The sequence below is a fragment of the Nomascus leucogenys genome, chromosome 13 (assembly GCF_006542625.1).
Source record: "Nomascus leucogenys isolate Asia chromosome 13, Asia_NLE_v1, whole genome shotgun sequence".
Taxonomy (NCBI): Eukaryota; Metazoa; Chordata; class Mammalia; order Primates; family Hylobatidae; genus Nomascus; species Nomascus leucogenys.
In genome coordinates this window covers 32,510,418-32,522,394 of record NC_044393.1, presented here as the reverse complement: position 1 = coordinate 32,522,394, position 11,977 = coordinate 32,510,418, and the positions used below count along the sequence as shown (strand labels likewise).

Below are 11,977 nucleotides of genomic sequence, written 5' to 3'. Positions count from 1 at the left end.
TGTGTCACTCACACGTGCCACTATCTGCCCACGGGCACAGTTTGCTCTGGGACAGCCTGCCTTTTTCATGCTCAGTCACCATCCCAACACCCCCGCACCCACAGTGTGGACCCCATACCCCTGAGCTCACACGCCTCCCTTTGTCCACCATCATCTTTTAGGGACCAGCAAAAATAAGTCATACAACACCCAGAAGGATTCTTTTTAAAATGTATGTCAGCCCTTGTTATAATCCAGCTTAAAAATCCTCCAAGACTCCACATCACAACTAGAAAAAAAAAATCCACAATCTTTACTATGCCCTACAAAACCCTATATTCTCTGGCTTAGAAATCCACCATTATCATGGTTCTAATGTAAATTAAGCAAGCTCCTTTTTTCAAATGCAATTCCCAGTTTGAGAGCTGAGGAGTAAAGAAGAAAGGACGATCATTCATATCTTAGGGAGAATGTGTCTATTGGATTATTTCCTAAGAAAGAAAGCCCCAGTACCTAAAATCTTCAGTTTCAGGAAGCATTTTGGCATGGAGGGTGAGAGAGGACAAGCTGAAATATTCAGCTCATTGTCCTGGCTGTGCCAGTTAGTGGCTGTGTGACCTTGGGAGAGTCACTTCCCCTCTCCGGGCTTTAATCTCACAAATGAGCAGATTGGAGCAGATGGGCTGTAGGGATTAACTCAATCCTCATATACTATGGTTCTTTGGGTGTGAAAAGCCATGAAATGGAATGCCTAGAACTCTAGGTTTTCATCCCCAGCCTAGGCAACACTCATTGGGTTTACACCTTAGGATTCTCAGGGCTGCCCTCATCAGACTCCAATTCTCTTTACATAATGGGGTCAGAGGCCTCTTCCCCCGATATCTACACCCAATATGCTATATGGTCCTTGCAAAACACAGTCCCTCTTTGGGCCTGCTTCTTGTATAGTCAAAGCGCAAAACTTTACTCTGATTATTATAAAAGCTTAATATTCTCCCTAGAGCCCTTGAAGGGGTCTCATCACACCAGGCTGTTTTGGACGTGAGATCCATTAGATACTGATGAAAGAGGAGGGAAGACCTTGTTCTGTCTGTGTACCTCTGGGCACATCTCAGACATCACAACCTGTTCATGGTGGACCAAAACTCCTTAGGGCCAAATCTCATCAGGAATTAAAAACAACAGCAACAACAAATTAAAGTGACATCAAGCTATATTCTTCACCTATCAAATTGACAAGAAGCTCTTTTTTTATAATGATAATCTCAGAGTTTCATAGGATCAAGGACCTAGTTTCTCAACAAATGGTATCCTTGTCTTTTCACTTTTGCCCAGAATGCAATGTCCAGAATAAATGGTAGGGGTCATCTGTGGTATCCTGAATAGGAAGCCTCAGGATACCACAGGAGGAGTCTCAGGAGCTGTCTCTCCCATGTTTGTGGCAAAGGCCAGCCTACCTATCAGTGAGTCCTTTGGGTTTATTGTCATCTTAGGTGTTACAGGGGCTGTCACGCCTTCCCCCAGTTCATGTGTGGCCACTGGCAGATCCTACCTTTGACAACACCAGCACCTTCAACTAGGATGTGGTGGAGACCCAGATAAAGGTACTCCAGCCTGGATATGCTTCTGGACAAAGTGTAGATGGTCCCTCAGTGCCATTCCCATCAGTAGCCCAGAATCTCTCCTTCCAGTTGGTTTCATAGACTCTTGATGCTGTCCAGACCACAGGGATATTCAGCCTTAGGGGTTTCTGTGTTGTCCAGAGCATGATAGGGGCCTGCTTCGTAGCATCACTCAACATTAACTCTTAATGTATCTTTTTTCAATATTTATTCAAGATTTTAAAGATGCAACAGAAATGCCTTCTTTCCAATGACTTATTTGGCTGTAGTTGGAGATGGGGTTAAATGGGATGGGACACTCAATACATTTTGTTTCTTTTTCATTGCTCAGAGGTAAACTCAGTGTCCAAAAAGAGGCAAGAGAATGCATTAAGAATTTGCTTGCCTAAATAGCCTATGGTGGATTTTTCTTTCCTCAGAAATGGGGAAAGAACAAAGATATAGGTGTTTCTATTTGAACAGAAACAACGACACTCTTGTTCATTGCATCGTGAGCATCTAAAGATATACTAATGCCTTTGTCATAATAAATTTGTTATCATGAAGTGTTAGTTTCCTAGCACTGCCATAACAAAGTACACTTGCCATAACAAACTGAGTGGCTTAAAGTAATAAAAATTATTTTCTCTCAAAGTTCTGGAGGTCAGAAGTCCAAAATCAAAGTGTTGGCAGTGTTGCTTCCTCTTTAGGGCACAGAGGGAGAATCTGTTCCATGCTTCTCTCCTAGTCCATGGTGATTGCTAAATGATCATTGGCTTGTAGTGGCGTAACTCCAATCTCTGCCTCTGTGGTCATACAGCATTCTCCCTGTGTGTCTCTGTCCAAATTTCTCTTTTTTTCTTTTTCTTTTTTTTTTTTTGAAACAGGGTCTCACTCTGTTGCCCAAGCTATAGTGCAGTGGTGAGATGTCAGCTCACTGCAACCTCCACCTCCTGAGTTCAAATAATTCTCCTGTCTCAGCCTCCCAAGTAGCTGGGATTACAGGCACCTGCCCCACACCAGGCTAATTTTTGTATTTTTAGTAGAAATGGGGTTTCACACTGTTGGCCAGGCTGGTCTCAGACTCCTGACCTCAAATGATCCACCGGCCTCAGCCTCCCAAAGTGCTGGGATTACAGGCATGGGCCACTGCCCCCGGCTGAAATTTCTTTTTTCTTATAAGGATACCAGCCACTGGATTAGAGCTCACCCTTATCCAACATGACTTCATCTTAACTTTATTACATCTGCAAATATCCTTTTCTTTTTTTTTTTTTTTTTTGAGATGGAGTCTCTCTCTGTCGCCCAGACTGGAGTGCAGTGGTATGATCTTGGCTCACTGCAAGCTCCGCCTCCCGGGTTCATGCCATTCTCCTGCCTCAGCCTCCCGAGTAGCTGGGACTACAGGCGCCTGCCACCACGCCCAGCTAATTTTTTTGTATTTTTTTAGTAGAGACGGGGTTTCACCTTGTTAGCCAGGATGGTCTCGATCTCTTGACCTCGTGATCCGCCCGTCTCGGCCTCCCAATGTGCTGGGATTACAGGCGTGAGCCACTGCACCCGGCCCAAATATCCTATTTCCAGATAAGTCACATTCACAGGCACTTGGGGTTAGGACTAGAACATATATTTTGGAAAGACACACTTCAACCCACGACAGATTTTTTTTTTTTAATTCTTATTATGAGTGAAACTGAACATATTTTCATATGTTTAACACCCTTTTTCACCTTTTCTTGTGGACTGTCTGTTCTTATTTTTGTCTATGTTCAAATAATTTTTAGTAGTATCTTCCTCCTCTTTGTATTTTTTTGTTCCCTGTTTCTAGAATTCTTATTTTTCAGATATTGGGCTCTCTGGACTGATTCTCTAACTTTATATATTTTCTCTCCTGATTTCCATCCATTTGGCTTTTTCCCTCTAGTTTCTCAAAAATTTTAATCAAATTTGTCTTCCAGCTTTTCTATTAATCTTTCTTTTCCATCTTCTGCTATTATATTTTTTTATTTCTAAGAGTTCTTATTTACTCCCTAACTTTTCCTTTTTATAATATCTTATTCTTCTTTCATGGTTGTAGTAGCATCTCTAATTTCTCTTGAGGCTTTTAATAATGTTTTCCTCTCTGCATAATCTATTTCCTATAACTTGTTTGTTGGTTGGTTGGATGGTTGATCTGTTTTACATTAGATGTTTGCCTCTCATCAGTGATCATATGGCTAATGATCCTTAATTGTGTACTTACATATAAAAGTGTGCCACTGCAAAGCTTATTAGAAACTCAATGAATGATTTTGTTCTGTTTGGTTTTAGTATCTAATTTTCATAATAGATACTTTAATGGCAATATTTGTGGTTCCTTTGTTTGTTTGTTTTGTTTTGCTTTGCTTTTTGAGACAGTCTTGCTCTGTCACCCAGGCTGGAGTGCAGTGGTGCTCACTGCAACCTCCGTCTCCTGTGTTCAAGTGATTCTCCTGCCTCAGCCTCTTGAGTAGCTGAAATTATAGGTGTCCACCATTCTGCCCGGCTAATTTTTGTATATTTAGTAGAGACAGGGTTTTGCCATGGTGGCCAGGCTGGTCTCAAACTCCTTACCTCAAGTAATCTGCTGGCCTCGGCCTCCCAAAATGCTGGAATTACAGGTATGAGCCACTGCAACTGGCCGATATTTGTTAATTTTTAAGAGTGAGAGATTAAAATGCTGATTAAGCACATGAATGGGGCTTACCAATTGTGACATTGACAGTAAGGTAATTTGACTGGGTCATTTAGTGGAGAAATGCCAGTGTCAGTTTTTTTAGGATCTTTTCTTCTTCTCTACTAATCTCCTGCTGGGAATTCTGAGAGCTAAGTGGAGAATGAAGCCTGAGGGCTAAATAGTTTCTCAACAACCAATATACATGCTTCAGCTAATCCTCCCATTTTCTGCTTACTCAGTTTATCTTCAGTGATGCTTGGAATCCCCAGGTTCAGAGAGCCTCTGTTTCACCCTTGCTATAGAAAGCCGTTAAGTCTTTTTTTTTCAGGATTGGGGTAGTATAGTGTGATAGGTACAGAGTGATGGCTGGCTGCATGAAAAGGAGAAGGAAAAGAGTATCTAAGGATTTGATTCTTAAACACTATTTCAACCAAACCTCTTTATTTTAACTCCTCCACATTTCTCCCTATTTCTAGATGTTTATGGTGCCACTAGATCTTGAGCTCTTATTAATCTTGTGGTTTAAATTGGGTTGGTCCTTTGTTTTCCCCACTTCCAGCTTTAATTCAGTTTTCTTTAGACTGCTTACTCATTTCCAGCTCATCCAGCTACCTTCTATCTTCTAAATTGTTGTGTCCTCTATTTCATTCTCCTCATATTTATTGGTTTATGACTTTAAAAAAAATGTCGCTATAATTGCTGTCGCTTAAGTGGGGTTTGGGGAGCGAATAACTAAAAATATTTGTATTCAATCCACTATTTTTACCCAAAAGTCAATGGTGTGCTTTTATAAATTGTATTTTATTTTAATTTGTGATGTTTAAAAATGCTATTGGCTGGGCGCGGTGGCTCACACCTGTCATCCCAGCACTTTGGGAGGCCGAGGCGGGTGGATCACCTGAGGTCAGGAGTTCGAGACCATCCTGGCCAACATGGTGAAACCTCATCTCTACTAAAAATACAAAAATTAGCCAGGTGTGGTGGTGGTGGGCACCTGTAATCCCAGTTATTCAGGAGGCTGAGGCAGGAGAATCACTTAAGCCTGGGAGGCGGAGGTTGCAGTGAGCCAAGATCACACCACTGCACTCAAGCCTAGGCGACAGAGCGGGACTCTGTCTCGAAATAAATTAAATTAAATTAAATTTAAATTTAAAATGCTATTAACATTGTTTTTTATTTTTAACCAGAGAGTGTTAATTTGGCATATTATATTAACTGATTTTCTAATTTTAAATCCAACTTGCATGCCTAGGATAAACCCAACTTAGTCACAAAGTATTGACATTTTTACATATTTCTGGACTTGCTGTGCCAGTGTTCCATCTAAGATTTCCACATCTATGTTTCTAAGTGAGATTGGCTTTCCTAATTCTGTATTCTTCCGGTTTTACAGTCAAGTTATGCTGGCCTCATAAAATGAATGGGGAAATACTCCTTTTCTTTTTTTTTTTAAAGCATTATTTATACAAATGCATTTTATTGTTTTAAACAGAACAAAAGAAGAGGCAGAAAGTATTTGCATACAACAAATCCTAGCTTATAAATGTAGTTTTTTTAGCGGTGATGTCTCTAATCACCATTCAAGGATTTTTTTTTTTTTTTAATTTGCTTCACTGTGTCTTGAGCACTGATATTGCAGAAAAGTACATCTGGCATAAAGTGTATACCAGTGTCTCAAACCACTGGAAGAACCAGGACAGCAAACAGGATTTTTCTTAGGGGAAATACTCCTTTTCATCTTCTCTCGGAAAATTTGTGTGAACTGAAATTTTTGTTATTATTATTTATTATTTGTCCCACGAATGTTTGGTAGAACTTGTGGGTAAACTATCTGGGACTGGGACTTTCACTCTTGACCAAGATGGAGTGACAGGGACTATATTGATCTTTCCACCTGAAACAACTAAACAATCAGGCAGAAAATATAAATCGATACTTTCTAAAACATTAGACATTGAGGAATGGAGGACAGTGTTTCTTGAGATATGATAAATAAACAGCGTTGAGCTCTGTGATTGCCCCACCTTATTGCCTTGAGAGAAATTTCAGACTCTAAGACAGGAAGACAGGAGGCGGGAAAAGTCATGTTTTTGTGTTTCTTTTTTTCTCCTTTCTTGATCTCATATTTGAATTGTTTTTCTCATTCCACTTTTCCTTTCTGCTATTTTAAAAGTTACGCCTTCTATTTATATATCTGATGGTATGTTTTTCAAATCTTTTTGACCATGACACAGTATATTTTATATAGTGATCAAGATATATATATTATGATATATATAATGACATAGAATCATAATATATATGATATACATATATTGAATTATTATCATTGAATTCAATTATTGATTGAATCAAAAGTTCTATGAGACAGTAGTTGCTTTTACTGAAAGCAATGTCTTCTTGTCTATTTTATCCTACTCTATCCTGTTTATCACTTTCTAAAATGATTTCTTGACTGTGATGGAAAGACTCTAGGAGTCTTTCCCCTTATCCCTGCCTCCTGTTACTCATGCATTTGAGATCTCCTTCCATTGAGTGTAGGTAGGACCCGTGACTTGCTGTTAACCAACAGAATACAGGTGGCAAAGCTGATGGAATGTAATGTCTGTGATTACATTGCATAAGATTATAATCTATCTTGCTAGAAGTTCCTCTCCCTTGCTGACGTTGATGCAGCAAGTGACCATGTTCCATGTTAGGGAGGCACACATGACAAGAAACTGAGGACACTCCCAGCCAACATCTGGCAAGAAACTGAGACGCTGGGTTTTACAACCTATAATGACTTGCAGGCTGCCAACAACCACATGAGCATAGAAACATATTCTTCCCCAGCCGGGCATAGTGGCTCATGCCTGTAATCCCAGCACTTTGGGAGGCCAAGGCAGGCGGATCACAAGGTCAGGAGATCAAGACCATCCTGGCTAACACGGTGAAACCCGGTCTATACTAAAAATACAAAAAATCAGCGGGCGTGGTGGCGGGCGCCTGTAGTCCCAGCTACTCAGGAGGCCGAGGCAGGAGAATGGCGTGAACCTGGGAGGTGGAGCTTTCAGTGAACAGAGATCGTGCCACTGCACTCCAGCCTGGGCGACAGAGCAAGACTCCGTCTCAAAAAAAAAAAAAAAGAAACATATCCTTCCCCAGTTAAGCCTCATATGAGATTGCAGCCCTCAACAACATCTTGATTGCAGTCTTGTGAGACCCTAAAATAGAAGACTTGGCTAACTGGGTGACTCCTGACCCACAGAAACTGTGAAATAATAAATATATGTTATTTTAAGTTGTTACACTTGTAAAAATTTGGAATGATATAATGATTCTTTAATTGGTTGTCACTCCCCATTTGTTTTGTTTTTTTTTTAAACTCTCTTTATGGGTATGTTAAATACTTTAGCACACATAATTAACTTGCCATTGTTTAAAGTTAATGACTTGAAATGGGCTTCTAATATGTCTGAGTAAGTTTCTAATGTACCTAACCTCCCACAGATAACAACTATAAACTCTCAATAAAATACAAAACAAATTACTTGAAGGAACTGTTCACAGAACAAAAGCAGACAGATTCAGAAAGGAAGCTGACACTTGAAAGGAGATAGCATGGGGTAAGTCTGCCACTTTTTTCAGCTTTTAGTCTCAGAGCAGGCCACAGCTGGCACCATACGAGACAGCTAAAACTCACAGAAAACCTTCAGTCTTTATGGCCTAAAAAACAGAGGGCAGAGTTTGAAACCACCACAGACATTGCAAAGTGAGGGGGGAATCCCAAAAAGTCAGAGAAAGGGAAGCACAATTTCTATGTATAAACTTTGACTAAATCTCTGGCTGACCCCTGAATCTCATAAACACAGAGCAGACCTCATGCAGTCCAGCTAAGAATAAAAGACCTGAACTAAGGTTTGAGCTGCTACCCAAGAGACAGAGTTTGCCGTTGCAGTCCAACCAAATTAACTGTATGCCAAAAATGTCAGCGTTCTTTCAGGAAATATGAGAGAATTGAAAGTCTCCATAACATGGCTTTCATAATATCTAAGTTACAATCCAAAATTACTCAGTATACAAAGAAAGAGAAAAAGGTGACCCATTCTCAAGAGAAAACCAACCAAGATCAACCTCAAGATGACTCAAAGGTTAGAATTAGCAGACCGGGATTTTAAAATAGCTATTATAACTTTGCTGTTTGACATAAATAAAAATGTGTTCACAGTGAATGTCAGCAGAGAAACAAACTATTTTAAAAACAGGCCAGAGCGGTGGTTCATGCCTGTAATCCCAGCACTTTGGGAGGCTGAGGTCAAGAGTTCAAGACCAGCCTCCCAACATAGAGAAACCCCATCTCTACTAAAAATACAAAAATTAGCTGGGCATGGTGGCTTGCTCCTATAATCCCAGCTACTCAGGAGGCTGAGGCAGGAGAATCGCTTGAACCTAGGAGGCGGAGGTTGCAGTGAGCCCAGATGGTGCCACTGCACTCCAGCCTGGGCAACAAGAGCGAAACTCCATCTCAAAAAAAAAAAAAAGAAAGAAAGAAAGAAAGTCTTTGTAGCCTGAGTTGAAAAAGGTTCTTTCAAGGTCTCTGTGTTTTTTCTACCAGGCACATCAAGTAATTTAAATCAAGTCCTTAACTAAGGATTTGGGGCCAGGTGCACTGACTCACACCTGTAATCCCAGCACTTTGGGAGGCTGAGGCAGAAGGATCACTTGAGGTCAGGAGTTCAAGACCAGCCTGGCAAACATGGTGAAACCCTGTCTCTACTAAAAATACAAAAAAAATTACCCCGGGCGTTGTGGTGCATGCCTTTAGTCCCAGCTACTCGGGAGACTGAGACAGGAGAATCACTTGAACCTGGGAGGTGGAGGTCGCGGTGAGCCAGGGCCTCAACATTGCACACCAGCCTGGGCAACACAGTAAGACTCCGTCACAAAAAAAAGAAAAAAAAAAAGGAGCGCCGTTCCAGCTGAGCTGCTGTCACGAGGAAGGTATCTGTGGCCATCAAGGAAGAGAAGGAGCATAGGCCTAAGGAGAAGTGAGTAACCCTGTTAACCGTTAACCCCCTGTACCACACCCCCCGAGGCCATAGGCAGTGGAGGTGGGACTTCGGGGCACAGCTCCAAGGGGCATGATAAGCAGGATCACAACAAGGAGAAGAAAGAGGCACTGAGCAAGGTGGTAATTCAAAGATCACCTCTCACTTTGACCAAGGAGCAGCTTCAGCAACATCTTCAACCCATGCCTGAGCATGATTATTTTGAGTTTTTTTCTAATGATACTAGCCTATAACCTACGCCAGCGCATACATCAACTCTAAAAACCAAGAGGACGTTATTTTGTTCAGGGATTGCTTTGATGGTTATGTATTCCTTGACAATAAAGGTCAGGAATATCCTGCTATAGTAGAATTTGCACCTTTTCAAAAACCTGCAAAAAAGAAGACTAAGAAAAGAGATACCAAAGCTGGGACTATCAATGATGATCCAGAATGTAGAAAGTTTTTGGAAAGTTATGCCACAGATAATGAGAAAATAACATCTACTCCAGAGACACTGCTAGAGGAAATAGAAGCAAAACATAGAGAATTCATAGCTAAAAAGACAACCCCACTTTTGAGCTTCCTGAATAACAAGCAGAGAATGAGAGAAGAAAAGAGAAGGCAAGAAATAGAAAGAAAAAAGAAGAAGAAGAGAGGAGGAAATGGAAAGAAGAAGAGAAATGAAAAATGAAAAATATAGAAAAGCTAAAGAAGATAGACAGAATTTCAGAAAGGGACAAGTTAAAGGATGAACCAAAGATTAAGCTGGTCAAGAAGCCAGAAAAAGGAGATGAAAAGAATTGGACAGGCCGGGTGTGGTGGCTCACGCTTGTAATCCCAGCACTTTGGGAGGCCGAGGTGGGCAGATCACGAGGTCAGGAGATCGAGACCACGGTGAAACCCCGTCTCTACTAAAAATACAAAAAAAATTAGCCAGGCGTGGTGGCGGGCACCTGTAGTCCCAGCTACTCGGAGAGGCTGAGGCAGGAGAATGGCGTGAACCCGGGAGGCGGAGCTTGCAGTGAGCCGAGATTGCGCCACTGCACTCCAGCCTGGGCAACAGAGCAAGACTCCGTCTCAAAAAAAAAAAAAAAAAAAAAAGAATTGGACAAAAGAGACAAAGCCAAGAAATTGGACAAAGAGAATCTGAATGATGAAAGAGTCAGAGGGCAAAGTTGTACATTGCCCAAGCGTTCTGATACAGAACTTAAAGATGAAACACTAAGGCTGGGCGAGGTAACTCATGCCTGTAATCCCAGCACTTTGGGAGGCCAAGGCGGGCGGATCACTTAAGGTCAGAAGTTAGAGACCAGCCTGGCCAACATAGTAAAACCCCGTCTCTACTAAAAATACAAAAATTAGCCGGGCATGGTGGCGGATGCCTGTAATCCCAGCTACTTGGGAGGCTGAGGCAAGAAAATCACTTGAACCCAGGAGGCAGAGGTTGCAGAGTGAGCCGAGATCGCACCACTGCACTACAGAGCAAGACTCCGTCATAAATAAATAAATAGATAAGCCAAAGAGACCTGAAGGTGAGAGCAGCAGAGACTACAGGGAGAGGGGACGGGATTATGAAAGAGATCAGGAGCACATACTTTGAGAGAGAGAGAGGCTGAAGCAGCAAGAAGAGTGCCGTAGGCAGAAGGAGCTCTATGAGAAAGAGAAGACTTTTAAGAGAAAAGAAGAAATGAAAAAAGAGAAAGAAGTACTTCGGGATAAAGGAAAAGAAGGCTGAAAGCGCAAAATCAATAGGCAGCTAAGAAAAAAACTGAAAAGAAATAAGTGGTCAAGAAAGATTGCATAAAAAACAAGGATCCAGCGACACAGCTTTACCAACCAGGAGCTCGAAGCCAAAATCAAGTCTCTCCCCTGAAGACAGCACCAAGTCTGGAGATTCAGCAATAGAAAAAAAGCAGGAAGGTGGTATTAGCCATAGAAAAGAAGGAGGAGAGGAGTGGTAAGTCCAGATGGCCTTAGGTGTCCTTACTGTCTAGGCAGCCAAGGAGCACATGTTAAGCAATCGGGAGGTTCCTTCAGGGCAAAGGAATAGAGAGAAAGGGGATCTCTGTACTGGTGGGGTACACTGCAGAGGAGTAACTTTTACATCAAAGCAGGAATCTGATTGGTGGTTCAGAATTGAAAGTATAATTTCATTGTTTTTGCAGTCTCTACAAATTAATTTTAAAGTGTCAGAAAAAGGTGATGGCTGGGACATGCATTGCAATTTGCAGAGGAAAATGTCAAGTGAGGACTCCATTATGTATCACATGAGAGGAAAATAAGAGCTGGTTCTAAAATCAAAAGCTGTTGTTCATCCTGAATTGAATTTTCTTAATTTGGGTGGAACAGAGTCGTTTTGAAGCCTTGTTCTGATCTAGTTCTATTGCATTGTTGATGATAACTGTTGACTTTGTGTAGTGTAGAAGCAACGAGCATGTCCTTTTAGTACAAGTACAGTGAAGAGTAAAACAAACTTTCATTGATGCAAAAATTTAAGTAGTGACGTTACTTCTGTATCCAGTGTCTTAAAGTTTTAGGATTAGTTTTAGTTTTGTGTTTGCTTACATGAGCTTAGTATAAAGAATATTTTAAACATCTCGTTTTGTCTTCAGCATTTTTTCTATTAAGAGGTAAAATGTAGGCCTTGCTTGACTCTTGACAATCCAGTG

General features: G+C 41.2%; 1 pseudogene; it reads left to right on the top strand.

Moving 5' to 3' along the window:
* Positions 1-2,022: 2,022 nt before the first annotated feature.
* Positions 2,023-11,269, top strand: LOC100594983 (annotated as a pseudogene).
* The last annotated feature ends 708 nt before the right edge of the window (positions 11,270-11,977 follow it).